We start from the raw sequence: 10,364 nt of genomic DNA, 5'->3' as shown, positions 1-10,364 counted from the left end.
TACCCATTCATAATTTACTTGGAGTAATAACACAAAAGTTTTTTTTTTTTTGTCTATAGATAATATATATTTAATATACTCAAAAGATGAATAGAGGGCAGGGACTGGGTAGAATATTGTATTCCCAGATACGGAGCCACTCTTATTCGGGTGCCAGATCAATCTCAGGGAACATCAGAAAAATATATTTGAACCCCAAACTGTTGTTGATAAATTCCCCATGTTTGAGGCCTGTGGGGATTGTCCAACTCATTTCTACACAGTCGAAGCCTTGTATGAAGGACGTGTGGAACCAGAAGGAAAATGCGCAGTTGTCATACTGTTCCAGGATGACGGGAGACAGAAACCGTATTTTCACATCGTCGTACAGAGGTGGACAGTGGTGGAGATACATGATCACTCTGTTTTTTCTAGCATCGTGCATTACCGTACAGTTGTCAGCAGTGAAACTGGAAAAGATGATCATTTTGTGCATCATTATCTGTAGTTCCAGATCACTCCCATCGCCATTTCCTATGCCACGAATCGAATCAATGACAATTTTTATCATAAGTTCTTTTCTAGCAGGTAAAGTCAAGTGATAGTTTCTTTTAAGAACACCAAAACATCGAACATATCGAGCCTGAGAAGGAGTTTCTACTCCCTGGAGATTATTGCAGGCAGTGTTTTCTGTTCGTTTATTTCTAAAATGAGAAAGGCTTTCCTCTGCTGTTTCAAAGATTCTGCAGACCAGAAGGCAGGCACAAACCATTGTACCAGTTCTTTCTTTGCCTCCCTTGCAATGAATTACTACTACGTTTCGATGATCTTCAGCCAACCAGTTACGAACTTCTTGGGAAAATTCACCATCTCACGCAGAGAGGACACACTGTCATCATCAATTCTGATTTGGTGGACCCTGTGGTGGAAGATCTCAGGGTCATAAGCCCTTTCACTGCAGAGATTGTAGATGCGGTAATGGTCCTCGTGCCTGCTGTCCAGGAACTGCGCCACTTCCTGAATGGGGTTCCCGAAGAAGTACTGCCAAGCAGATGACGGGAAGGACATGGCAATAATGCGATCAGTGATGTAAGTGAGGCCTAGGTCAAAGCCATCTCCCTGGTACCGTCGTTTGTTTTTGGAAACCCTCCTTCTGGTCAGCTTCTCAAGATGTTTTCCTTGGTGCACGAGGTGAAAACTTCTTGTCATAAGGAGAATCCGATAAGGTCGAAGCGTAAAGGACGATCCGGGGATGTCTTCAAACACCCCGAAGGCATACAACATATTCATGAAATTAATAAGTAGAGTGGCCACAATAATTACAGCATCTGCACGATTAACTCCATCAAAAAAATATTGTTGTATCCCTTCCACATACACCCGAAGGAGAATATCCGTGAGAAAAAACAAAGCAATACATAAGGATGTTAAAGGATATTCGAAAGGAATAGGCGTTGTGCTATCAGTGAAAACGAGGTCTGTATGGATGATAGATACGTCCACAAGGACCAGCAAAATTCCCAGTAGTCTGAACAGGACAGATGTAACCAGTAAGTCCACAATTCTCCTCATCTTGCTCTTCTTTAACCTTCTAAGGTCAACCTTTTCATGCCCATCGTGAAGAGTGGAGAGTTGTTCCATTCCACTAGAAATATCATTTAGATCGGGCATGTCAACTTCTTTATGCCCAAGTACAAGGATGGAGACTTCATCTATTAAACTTGAAATACTTTTATTCCTAAGACCCTGGCTGGTTTGGCTCAGTGGATTGAGCGTCGGTCTGCGAGCTAAGTGTCGCTGGTTCGATCTTCCAGTCAGGGCACATCAGAGAAGGAAAACTCTGACTCCAAAAAACCTCCACTGCCTTGCGGCATACCTCTTCAGGGGAAAGGCTAAGGGAGTAAACCCCGACAGAAAATCCGGAGCCGGAGTCCCTAAGGCGGTTTGACGTTGTAGTCAACACCGGCAACTCCTGCGGCGCACCTGAAGCCAAGCTGTATTGACTTCGTCTTTCCCTTGGACCCTTCAGTTGCGAAGAGAGGGGGGGTCTGCTGCATGGGCAACAGCAGACCCTCCATATCACCCTGCTCAGGCTCTGTAGCTTCAGCTTAACTGGAGAGGACACTCCAGCGTCATCGCAAGATGTGGATTCAACACGGGAGGAGACAGATACTGTGTCACTCCCGAGTCGGACTGCACAGCCATTCTCGGCGGTGCAGATAGACTCTTAAGAAGCTACACCATCGTCTCTCGAGACGGACGGCTGCCGACGACTTTCATTCCTAGTTCCGTCAGATATTACAGATGATAACTCATCTGGGTCATTTCTTTTATTACTAGTTCTGTCATCTCCCTTCGGGCCATCATAGGTGTGATCCCTGAAGATCTCTGGGGCGATATAGTGTGTGGTGCCAGAGAAGATAGCCAGTTTATTGTCGGTAAACTTCCTACCAAAGCCAAAGTCTGCTATTTTGAGATTCCTCTCACCATCTACCAGTCTGTTCTCTGGCTTCAGGTCCCGGCGCACGATTTTCTTCTGCTAGCAGTAGTGCATCGCCAATAGTAGCTGCCGGAACATGGGTCTGGCTGCCTCTGAGGTCCTGGGGCTGCAGTTTTCCAGGTAGTCAAGCAAGTCCCCTCTGCTTAAATGCTCCGTGAACAGATAACATTTCTTCTCAGTGGCAATCACCTCAAATAGCTGCCTGATATTTGCGAGATGTAAGCTCTTATGACAACAGACTTCATCCAAATATCTAGACAAACCAAACCAACTAACGGCTTTGACAGCCACCTCTGTTGCCATCAGCACATGCAGGGCCAACCACACCTTGGCAAAGGATCCCTTGCTGATGGTGCACAGGAGCACGTTATCACCAGTAAAGTGCTCTTTAAGGACAATGATGGCTGCAAGGTCATTAGCCATGGTGACTTCAAAATAAGAACAAAAACCAAAAGGAAACAAAATGAAAAAATAAAAAAGGAGAACAAGTAAGAAAAATTTTTAAAAAGAGAACTAATAAAAGGAACAAAATGCAAACAATGGCAATAATAACAACAAAAAAAGCAGTAAGAAAAAGAAAACAAACTCACAAAGTAACAGCAAGAGCAAAGCTTGCAAGTCTAAGTCCAACAGGTCACCACAGTTAGCTTCCTGGGCTCTCATGGACAAAATCTCAGCCCCCGTAGGGCCATACACAGAAGATGGGCTTACAGTTATGTCACACTGGTGCCTATGAGCAGGGAGTGGACCAAGCCGGGCTGGGGATAAACTATAGTGGTTTTCTTTTTGGTATCCATACTGTTTTGCTCTGAAATTAAAAAAAAAGAAAAAAAATTAATTCCCCTCCAACCCAATAAGCTTTTTGTTTATGTGAGATATTAAAGATTAAAATTTACTTTATTAGAAGTAAAAATCTATAGGTTGCAACAATAAAATAAAATGAAAAGTCTTAGTCTCATGCTCCAGGTCATAGTTCAAATATCATCATCTGCTTAGAGAAAAACTTCCCTGACCCACTCATTCCTACCTGCCTTACCCAGGCACCACATATGTCATCTTCAGAGCACTGACCACAGGCACCTGGTTCTTGTTCACTGTCCGACCTCCCCATGAAGGCAGGAGCATGGCTGTAGTCTTTCCTGTGTCTAGCATGGGGAGTGACAATAAGACAAGTGGTTAGTAAATAGAAGAGTTTGGGGTAACAAAAGACTATATGGTCAACTCTTTATTTAATCAAAAGGATTCATTTAAAAAGTCTTTTAAAACTTCATGTTCTGTCTTCACTTAGTTTTTGGAACAGATAAGATAGGAAAAAGGAGAGCTGAAGTCTGGGTTTCAGGTATGTGGGTGCTTGGTGAGCCAGAGGAAAGGCCAACCAGCAGGAGCCTTGTTCTAAAGATTCAAGAAAATGATCCGTCCCTCCCTCCTGTGGTATGTGCTAAGGGTGTGAGGGGTTTGGATCTGCAGTGAGGTTGCAACGCAACTTTACACTTTCAACATCCATTTCCAGATTACACAACTGACGTCTCAGGTAACCCTGAGCAGGCCCTTGAGGTAAATTTCTGCATTTTTAAATGAACCATCTCTGTGGAGAGATGTGATGGTGAAGCTGGTTAATTTACATTTGTAAACACACTTGGAAAACTCTGGATAGAATTACTTCTGTAGAGATACAGAGGGTGAGGTGACATGTTAGTCCAATTCTACCATTTTATGGTGGCACAGAGGAAGCAGGCAGGCTTGAGAACATTTTGGGGGAGCCTGTGGCACATTATATTCAGACTAATCTTGAAGAAATCTCCATATTTTCAGTATATGGAGTGTTTTAATCACATGTGTAAGTTATTCTAGGAATTATTTTCCTTTTATACTTCTCTGCGAAAGTCTCAGCTTTGTGGTAAAAGGACTCTTTAGAGGGATTTGCCTGTGAGCTTTTCCCTCCCCAACACTTCAGTTTGTTACTTTTTACCTTATATCAGTGCTACCGGGTTCCTAAGCATGACAATCTCTTTTGCTGAGCTGATTGGAACCCAAAAGACAGTCATTTCATCATTATAGACAGATGTTGAAAAAGCACTTGATAAAGTACAACACCCATTTATGAGGAAAACATTCAGGAAAATGGGAATAGAGGGAGCATACCTCAACATAATACAGGCCATATATGAGAAACCTGAAGCCAATATCATACTCAATGGGCAAAAACTGAAAGTATCCCCCTTAAAATCAGGAACAAAACAAGGATATCCACTCTCTCTACTCCTATTCAACATAGTCTTAGGGTTCTAGCTACATCCAACAGACAATAAAAGGCATCTAAATTGAAAAAGAGGAAGTAAAACTGTCACTATTTGCAGATGACATGATAGTGCACATAGAAAACCCTATATACTCCATGAAAAAACTACTCAACCTAATAAGTGAATTTGGTACATTAACAGGGTACAAAGTCAATATTCAGAAATCAAAGGCATTTCTGTACACCAACAATAAAATATTAGAGATAGAAACTAGGAAAAAATCCCATTTACTATAGCAACAAGAAAAATAAAGTACCTAAGAATAAACTTAACCAAGGAGATAAAAGACCTGTATTCAGAAAACTATATAAAATTGAAGAAATTAAGAAAGATACAAATAATGAAAGCATATACCATACTCATGGATGGGAAGAAACAATATCATTAAAATGTCCATACTACCTAATGCAATTTATAGATTCAATGCAGTCTTTATTAAAATACCAGTGACTTATTTCACAGACCAAGAACAAACACTTCAAAACTTCATATGGAACCAAAAAAGGCCCTGAATAGTCACAGCAATCTTGAGGAATAAGAACAAAGTAGGAGGAACCACAATACATGATATCAAACTATACTGCAAGGCCTCTGTAATCAAAATGGCCTGGTACTAGCATAAGAACAGACATATAAATCAATGGAACAGAATACAGAGCCCAGAAATAAACCCAGGCCTATATGGTCAACTAATATTGGACAAAGGAGAAAGGAACATAAAATGGAGTGAGAAAAGCCTCTTCAACAAATGGTGCTGGGAGAACTGGACAGGGGTGTGCAAAAAAATAAAACTAGATCACCACCTTACACCAAACACCAGAATAAACTCAAGATGGATCAAAGACTTAAATGTAAGATGTGACACCATAAAAGTCCTAGAGGAAAACATAGGCAGAAAAATTTCAGATATCCCACGTAGCAATATTTTCACCAACACATCTAAGGCAAGGGACATAAAGGAAAGAATAAACAAATGCAACTACATCAGACTAAAGAGCTTCTGCTCAGCAAAAGAAAACATCAGCAACATGAAAAGGGAACCAGCCATAAGGGAAAACATATTTGGCAATGATACTTCAGACAAGGGATTGATCTCCAAAATATATAAAGAACTTATACATCTCAACACCAAGAAGACAGTCAACCCAATTAAAAAATAGGCAAATGACCTGAATAAACACTCCTCCAAAGATGACATACAGATGCATATGAAAGAATGCTCAACATCACTAGCCATCAGAGAGTTGCAAATAAAAACCACAATGAGATACCGCTTCACACTGGTCAGAATGGACATCATCAACAAACAACAAGTACTGGTGAGGATGTGGAAAACCGGGAACCCTACTGCACTGTTGGTGGGAATGCAGACTGGTGCAGCCACTATGGAAAACAGTATGGTATTTCCTCAAAAATCTAAAAACAGAACTGCCATTTGATCCAGCGATCCCACTACTAGGATTATACCCGAAAAATCCTAAAACACAAATTCAAAAAAACAAAACCTATGTGCCCTTATATTTATAGCAGTGCTATTCACAATAGCCAAGTGCTGGAAACAGCCTAAATGCCCATCTGTAAATGAGTGGATCAGAAAACTGTGGTACATTTACACAATGGAATACTATGCAACAGGAAAAAAGAAGAAACTCCTGCCATTTGCGACAACATGGATAGAACTAGAGAGAATTATGCTTAGTGAAATAAGCCAGGCAACAAAAGACAAATACCATATGGTATCACCTGATACAGGAGACTAATGAACAACACAAACAAATGAGCAAAATTGAAGCAGAGGCATGGAAACAAGGAACAGACTAACAATGACCAGAAGGGAAGGGAGAGGGAGAGAAGTGGGGTAAGAAGAGGAAGAGTCTAGTCAAGGAACGTTATGTATAAATGACCCATGGACATGGACAACAAGGTAGGGAGCGACTCTGGGAGAAGGGGTAGGTGAGGTGGGGGTAAGCAATAAAAAAATTACCAAAAAAAAAAAGAAAAAATCCATTTTGGTGTTCACATCAATTGATTGCCTTTTCTCAATTTGGTTTTTCTTCTGACTCTTGGTGTGACTAGTGATACAGTTTTTTATTGTATGCTAGACATTTTAAATATTATGTTAAGGGACTCCTGATCTTATTTAAGTCTTCTATTTCAATAAGTAAGTCACCCTTAAGGATAGTGTGTACTTCTTAGTCTTGTGCCAGCAGATTGGCTCAGAGATGCTACCAGGTGTGGTGGGGGAATGAATCCACATGCAGGCCTTACTAACATGCTACAACTGTTAATCAGGGTATGACTGACTCTCCAGTTCTAGAGAGAGAAACTGCTGACATTAGTGATGTTGCGAATTGGGCCACTTCTGCCCCATGCTTGATGTGGAACCCTGATAATGTTCCCACAGCTGTGGATCAATTCCAGCCTACCCCAGAAGCAAGACACTCTTCTGCCACCACTGTTCAAGGTGTGGGACAAGACCTAAGATCCCCAGCCAGTTCACTTTCTTCTTTCCAATTTTCAATGCCCTTTTATGATTATGCATTGAATTATTTCAGTTAACTTAATTGCACTTATAAAGGAGAAACAGAGAAATGAATCTATATTATAATATAGTGAATTTAATTTTTTAGTACATAATAGTAAATCTAATTTCATGTCAGTAAATTTAATTTTTGACTACATAATAGTAAAACCTAACACATGTAATTATTGGGGTTATTATATGAATACATAAGTTTACATGTGACAATGCATACTACTTTAAAGATATTGTATAGAACTTGGTAACCAAGAAATAGATAGTAATAATTGCTGTTGCTGCTATTATTATAATTATCAAGTGTATCATCATTCAACTAATTCTTGGCCACTCAACACTTTGCTTTTCTTGCTTCCCAAACTGGTATTTCTCTGATGTTCTCTTTATCTCTTTTGTTTATAGTCAGGCACATCATGTGCCTGATAATTTTAAATGGTTTCACCCCACTTTAATACGTAAAGATTTTCTCCTGTGTCATACAAACAAATTATATTTTAGTAGGAAACATGAATAGGTGTTATCAAATAATTGCTGAAGTAAAAATCCCATAGCTAGCATAGTATAATCATCCATCGTGAAGTCCCAATTTCCTCTACAGGATGGAAATTGATTCAAGAATTGCAGTCAGTGCGAAGTACTTAACTGCATCAGAGTATATTCACCTTGGTTAACATGGCACATTCTATCTCCATATGTGCATAAGTAAAAAAAATACATTCTCTATATTTATTGCCTTGATAATTAAAATTGAAAAATAAGTAGTGAACAATTGTTATAAAAATTATTCCGTACAAAATAAAAATAATAAGGTTTCAAATATGTTTTGATAGTTAGTGAATTTTAGAAGAAATTGCTGATGTAAACATAGAATGAATGAAGTTGCAATAAAAAAATCAAAGAGATGAGTATTTTCCTAGATCCCTACTGGAAGCATGTTGCTTAAAGGAGAATACATTTTTAAGACCCTTTCAGTGTTATATGTGATTCATTTTAGACTATAAGAAAGAATGTCTAGTGGGAAGGAAAACAATATTTGTTTAAAAAGGTAGCTAAGAAAATTGAGGAAGCTAAGCAAGATAAGCAGTTGAAATGGATCAAATTCTAAGGGAAGGCAAAAGGAAAGCCTTCCAATATCTGGCATTTCTTGGTCAATGTTTTATCATCAGTAAGATGGTAACATATAGGCAAACTTTTATTTTTTCCTGAAACACCTTGCCTTAGGTAGGGACCAGATGCCAGTAAAATCAAGAAGACATAAAAAAAAATGCCTTGCAGTATTATCTATATCAGTCTTCCTAAGGCAGCTGAAAGGTAAAAATGATAGTTAATTTTTTTTCTTTAAAAATGAGAGTTCTTCTAGCTAAGTTGAACATTATGAATTTAATAATCATGCATATTCAGGACACAGAAATCTGTTTCTATAGGAAACTGTACTTCTCTACTTGAATATTTTCCTAGGACTCTTATTTATTTTTAAATAAAAGCAAAAATGAAGTTTGTGCTAAAGAGGGGCATGCATCAAAATGCAAATGTTAATTAGTAACTAATTCATTATTTAGCTACTTTGTTTTCTTAATAATTTCCAAGTGCTATCAAGCACATTCATATACAAATAAAAAGCAACCAACACTTTTTCTAATATTTAGTAAAATATTAAAATAGGTTCTATTTTAAACTTTTTTTTTCATAAAGCCTTTGAACACAAAATTTTGTTTCAGGTTTTAGGGGCAAATATTATGAACTTATATAAAACAATATCAGCATAATTATTATTAGAAAAATTATTACACTGAGATCAATGTTGAGGTTTTATAATTCACTAGATATATTTTTTATTTTTTTATTACAGTTAATATACATTATTGTAGTAGTTTCAGGTATACAACATAGTGCTCAAACATTTGTATAGCTCAACAGGTGATCTTCCCCATTAGTCTAGTACCCATCTGACACCATACATAGTTATTACAATTTTATTGACTCCCTTTCATATGATTTACTTTTTGTCTCCTTGTCTTATTTTATAACTGATACTTTCTTAATTAGTTCTTAATCACTTTATGTTTTAAGTCCATGTCCCTGACTCCCCTTCCATCTGGCAATCATCAGTTAGTTCTTTATACCTATGAGTTTGTTTCTATTTTGTTCATTCATTTTGTGTTTTAGATTCCAAATATAAGTGAATTATATGGTACTTGTCTTTCTCTGTCTGACTTATGTCACTTAGCATAATACCCTCTGGCTCCATCCATCCAGGTGGTAGCAAATGACAAAATTTCCTTCCTTTTTATGGCTAAGTAATATTTCATTTCAAGCATGTACCGTCTTTTCTTTATCCATTTGGGTATCTATGAAAACTAGTCTTCTGATTGGGGCATTTAAATGATTTACATTAAAATAAATTATTGACAGGTGTGCAAGCAAGGGTGGGGATAGGGAGTCAAGAACAACAAAAACAACAACAAAACAATGGCTTCTGCCAGCACTTCTGTCTGGGAGAAAGCTGCTCCTCCAGCCCTGCTCTAAAGCCAGACAATGCAGTCCCTCCCTGTACGTTCCTGGTGTTTTTCAAGCAACTGCCCCAAGACTGGAGCTCAGCAGCAAGTGAGTGTGTCAGTGATTAAATTTGTACATTGTCCCCATAAAAGAAACACCTGGGACTCCAGAAGCAGCCCTTTCTTTCACTCAGCTGCAATCCCTGCCAGTTTTCACAGCCAGCAGTTATGAGGTTTTCTCTTCCTGGATTGGGACCCTCGGCTGAGGGGCATCGAGTGGGGCTGGAGCCCTTGTTCCTAGAGAGGGGGCCTCTGCAGCTCAGATATCCCCTCACCACTGATTTTTAACTGACACATTGTGAGAGTAAGGCCTTCTGTTTTTGCATCTTTAACTCTCCTCCCAGGATTAGTGTGGCTCCTTCTGAATCTCTCTAATTTTATAGGACTTCTGTTTAGCTAATTCTCAGGGTGTGCTTCAAGGAGGGTCGTTCTGGAGTTTGGTTGTAATTTTGATGCTGTCCTGCCGAGGGCAGGGGGGCAGGGTTGCTGTG

The 10,364-nt window shown here is 39.0% G+C and overlaps 1 pseudogene; it reads right to left on the bottom strand.

The window, feature by feature from the left end:
* Nucleotides 1-792: 792 nt before the first annotated feature.
* LOC149995966 (phosphatidylinositol 3,4,5-trisphosphate 3-phosphatase TPTE2 pseudogene) lies at nt 793-1,650 on the bottom strand (annotated as a pseudogene).
* Between the last annotated feature and the right edge of the window lie 8,714 nt (nt 1,651-10,364).

The sequence above is a fragment of the Furipterus horrens genome, unplaced genomic scaffold, assembly GCF_987537825.1.
Source record: "Furipterus horrens unplaced genomic scaffold, mFurHor1.1.pri manual_scaffold_12, whole genome shotgun sequence".
In the NCBI taxonomy this organism is placed as follows: Eukaryota; Metazoa; Chordata; class Mammalia; order Chiroptera; family Furipteridae; genus Furipterus; species Furipterus horrens.
The sequence above is the reverse complement of the archived record's forward strand: the minus strand, read 5'-3'. Positions and strand labels throughout refer to the sequence as shown.